This window comes from Pinus tabuliformis, chromosome 5_1 (assembly GCF_031772625.1).
Source record: "Pinus tabuliformis cultivar Carrire ecotype Pingquan chromosome 5_1, CPIR1, whole genome shotgun sequence".
Lineage (NCBI taxonomy): Eukaryota > Viridiplantae > Streptophyta > Pinopsida > Pinales > Pinaceae > Pinus > Pinus tabuliformis.
The window spans coordinates 325,465,031-325,469,582 of record NC_142305.1 but is presented as its reverse complement, the minus strand read 5'-3'; positions in this window follow the sequence as shown (position 1 = coordinate 325,469,582).

Genomic DNA, 4,552 nt, shown 5'->3' with positions numbered 1-4,552 from the left:
AGTAAATATTTGAGGGCTCTATCTCGAGCTGGTGCCCTCCAATGTAAAAGCACTGATTTGAACATTCCACCTTTCTACCAGCCACTCTAGAAATCTCACCTGGGCCCTCATGCCAGGTATGGCCCAGTATTTGTAAAGGCCGCATGCCTTCAAAGCATCAATGGACGGTTGGTGATTAATGGCGGCCAAATCAACATCTTCGTGTTCTCTCTCGCGCCAATCAAGCATGGTGGGCAATCTACACACCATAAAACATCTGTTAGAGTCCATAAAATTAAATTTTTTTGATATAGTTTGGAGAAATGGGGGTTTGAAAATCCTCTCCGCGGTGTACGCAGCCCGCCTTTAGAGACAGAGCGTATGTACGCAGGTCCTCTTAAGGCAAGCTGCGTACACCCGGCATTTTCTCAACTGAGAAAATGTCGGGGTACGCAGGTCACCAGTGGAGCACCTGCGTACCCCGAAAAGCGGACCTTGAAACCCCAAAGCCTCCAAAAAATGAAACTAGGGCCTAAAAATAAATTCTAAATGGATGAAAATGCAAGGGAGGATGTTGTAGAATACCTGATGAGATGACGTTCGATTTCGACGGTCGGATTCTCCGCAATGTCCACGGGAAGTTTCTTGCCAAAAGCCCTTTTTCTCTCCTCAACAGTAAAATGGTAAAAATGAAATGGTAAAAGCCCTTTTTATAGGTTTTTTGAGTAAATAAATGTTAAATTTGTTTATTTTCCTCCGTGAAAAGGTATTTTTCAAATTATTTTTATCTATCTTTAAACAAGTATGAGTAATGTGTTGGTTTTTGTGCAGGATAAAGGATTTTCAGGGAAAATTGTCATTTTTCACAAACAAAAACATCAGAGTCATCTTTTAAGCCCTTTTCTGACTCCTAAAACATGAAAAGATTGCCGATCATTTCTTTTACACTCGTTAAAATGGAATTAAAAGACGGTCCCCTTATAGCCCTTTTCTGACCGTAAAAACAGGAAAAGATTGCCGGATTTTTGTCGTTTCAAATTCGATACTGGAAATAAAACGACGTGTCCTTGATCGCTTTTTACTTTTCAGGTCAAAGACACTAACTATGAAAGTACTCCTTGGTCGTAAAAAACCAAGCGGTTCTCTCAAGTATTATTTTATACTTTTTTGGGCTTGGGAGACACAAATTTACGAAAAAGTTCAACCCTGGAGTCTTCTTAAGTTTTTTCAAACTCTCTAAAATTGAAAAACGCCGAGTTTCTCCTATACTAGACTCGTTAAAATTTCACAGTAAAGGACCTGTTCGATTACAAACAGGAACGAACCACTCCTTCTTAGGGTTCGAATCTAAACTAAGTTGGACTCATCCGAAGGATGAGCTTATAATCAAGCATATGTTATCCTCCTCAAGCTTGTAAAAAATAAAGAGGTACTTGCCAGAAATGGTGGGGGAAAAGAGAGGAAAATGAGCCTATTTGTTATCCTTTGTCTCAGAAGAAACCTTATCACCACTCTTGAACACGACACTTTTCATTCACCTGGGTTGGGAAATCCTTTGCCTCACAGTTGATTGAACCACATTGAAAGTATTCAGCTGGGTATTAACTTTGGGTCAAATGTCACCAAGCCATCTGTTGTGTCGTTATGTGTTCAAGAGGTCGCTGCAAATAAACCATTCATCTGTAAAATACCTGTCATCCATCTTGACCATCCCTGAGTCAGTCCTCACAGCTACATTTCTTCAACTTGGTTTATGATTTCGTGTTGTGGGCTTGCCTACGACGGATCGCTTTCTATCGACATCGACACATTATCTAGAAAGATGATCTAGAAATCGTCAGTACCTTGAAATCCGCATGCATCAATGGCAGATTTCTCGCCTTCGACGACAGTTTACATCATTGACTTTCGAGCAAAGGATTCCGTGACATGTTCGACATTAGCGCATTCATTCACATCTCATGGATTGTACTGGGTACTTTGAGAACCATTGACATCACTGGTGGTCTCTCTCACACTTGTTAACAGTTTACATCATTGACTGGTAATCAAGTGGTTTCTACCATGCTCGACATCAACTCATTTACTCGCATGGATAGAATCGTACTATTTCGGGAAGTAGAAATGAAGACCCTGGATCTAGTTTCCACCATCCAGGCTGCGAGGAGTTTTGTATTCATTATATAGTAGACTAATTATAAACAGATGGCTGCGTCCATACTGTGTCTACATGAGTCTATGATTATGATGTACTACGAAATCATTCCTGTATCAGAGCAGTAGTTAGTTTGTTAGTTAAAGTTTTTGATCTGAGTATGGGAATGCCTACCTCAGCGATGATATGATCTCATACATGTATTTTGTGTTGAATACTTGCAGGTTCCAACCGGGCTCTCCACAAGATAATCCTTGAAATGATAAAGTACTTCACCCTTCCTAGATGATATGAAACCCTAATCTACTACAGGCTTCGCACTTTAGGGGGCAATCTGTTACACTAAAATTTGTCACCATGACTATTTGCAGTCAGTATGGCTCCGTCAATAGTCATACTGTCCTCCTTGGCAAGTCTTACACCTCTGCTCCTCATGTCAAATTCCAAGAAAGAGAGAAAGTCCTTAAAAAGTCAATTAACTCTGGTTACACAGTTTCTCTTAGCCTTACCTGCGTGTACGCACCTCCAGTTCATAAAACCTGCGTACTTGTACGCTCTGTCTATAAAGGGGTGGGTGCGTACTCCTGTAAAGGTCAAAAGGCGCAAGTTTCACTTCAAAAAGTTACTTGTGGTCATTTCTAGAGCATTCTAGAAGATGGTTTGACGTGGATTGAGCGCCTCCAGATGGTTCATGCATCCCAATGAAAGAGGAACTTATCCCATGAAGGGGGGAGCTATCCCATTGAAAGAGGGGCTTATCCCATTCATGGTGGACCTGATTAACTTCCTCCAAAGCACTATAAATACAGGCATTGGGCCAGAGGGAGGGGAGGTTGAAAGCTGAACATTCCTAAGGGTAGATGCTGCTGAAATTAGGACTCCCTTATAGAGCTTGAGAGGAGAGATTCCCATCCTTTCTTAGCTTCATTTGGAAGTGGGTGAGATGATCAAAGTAAAGGAGAACTCTTGCTGGACCCTGGGAGGGACCTGCACAACACCAAGGCACTGGTTGTAATGGTTTCTTTTGTTTCCACTTAATACAATTAAGCTCATTTTTCTCAACAAGTTGTTATACATAATTTGTTTCATATACTCCTTGGTCTTTATGATGAATATGTTTTATTTTATGAGTTATTCAGGTGCTATGTAATCGTTAGCTTGTTAGTGAATGCAGGTTTCGAAGAGAAGGAGGAGCTCATCTGGATCGGAGAGGCTGGACTGCTACAAACATCGTGGGACTAAAGGTATGTTTTAAACACCTGACTACTTGTATTTTAAATGCATGTTTAGGGAAAGATAGTGTTTAATTGTCTTGTTTGTCACTAGAAAGCCTTAGCTTCTAGGGAGGTCGGTTTTGTCCGCAAAATTGACTTTTTCCGCATGACAAGGTAAAATACATGTGTCTAGACTACCTCTATTTGAAGAAAACATCTTTTTGTATTTTTGATTAAGTTGTTGGAATTATCATGCATGTTCTTTTAACTATTTTTGACTGTGCAGAGGTGGATCAAGGAGGAGAAATGCTTGGAATAGGTCGGGAAGGTTCAGAGAGGGTCTAAGGAGTCCCTAACACCCTTCCAGAGAGTTTCACAAAGTTTGGTTGCCAAGAAACCGCGTTTATGAGCTTCTACAGGAAGTCTGCAGGGGTTCTACAGGATGTTCAGGATTTCTACAGGATGTTCTGTAATTCTTCTACAGGATGTTTCGAAATGGGGTTTTGAAGCATGGATGGAGGAAAAAAGGTGGAGGAATGAGTATGGAGGTGAAATAGGGGTGTAGGGGAGTTCAAGACTTGGAGGATGGAGTTGAGGAGTGGCGTAGATGGTGAGATTTGTTCAAGGAGGGATGAAACGATGTTGCACAAGAAGATGAGAATCATGGCAAAGTAAGCGAATGAGGCAAATGTAAGGTAAGGGTTCTGAGTGAAGGGTGAAGCAGGTAGGTTGGATGGAGTATGGGCAGGTAAGGAAGGATAACAGGTACTCTCCAAGCGGTTTTTCAAACTGAACAAACAAACACTTATAAAACCTATGACCTAGTTACTTCACTCTAATATGACCTAACAGCAAAAGGAAATGAACATAAGTTTATTTACAAGGAAACCATGTGAAACAACTATGCAACTAAGCAATCATAAACCTAAACATGCATCCAAAACTGATATCAAGTTCTGCAAATGAGATTCGAACACTAATAATTGCATGGTGAAGCAAAGAATGTGTTTTTGTGGGCAGCAAGGTTACATTGGTCCCAGCTCATGATTCCACTGAAGGGGAGGTGAGATCCAAAGTACTTGGTAGCCTTTTTCTGAATATATTCCATGTGATTAACCTATCAAGTAAATCTGAACATGAAGAACCTTTTTAATCATCGAAAGCAACCTAAATAACAACACAATATTTAAATCTAAATAGCAGA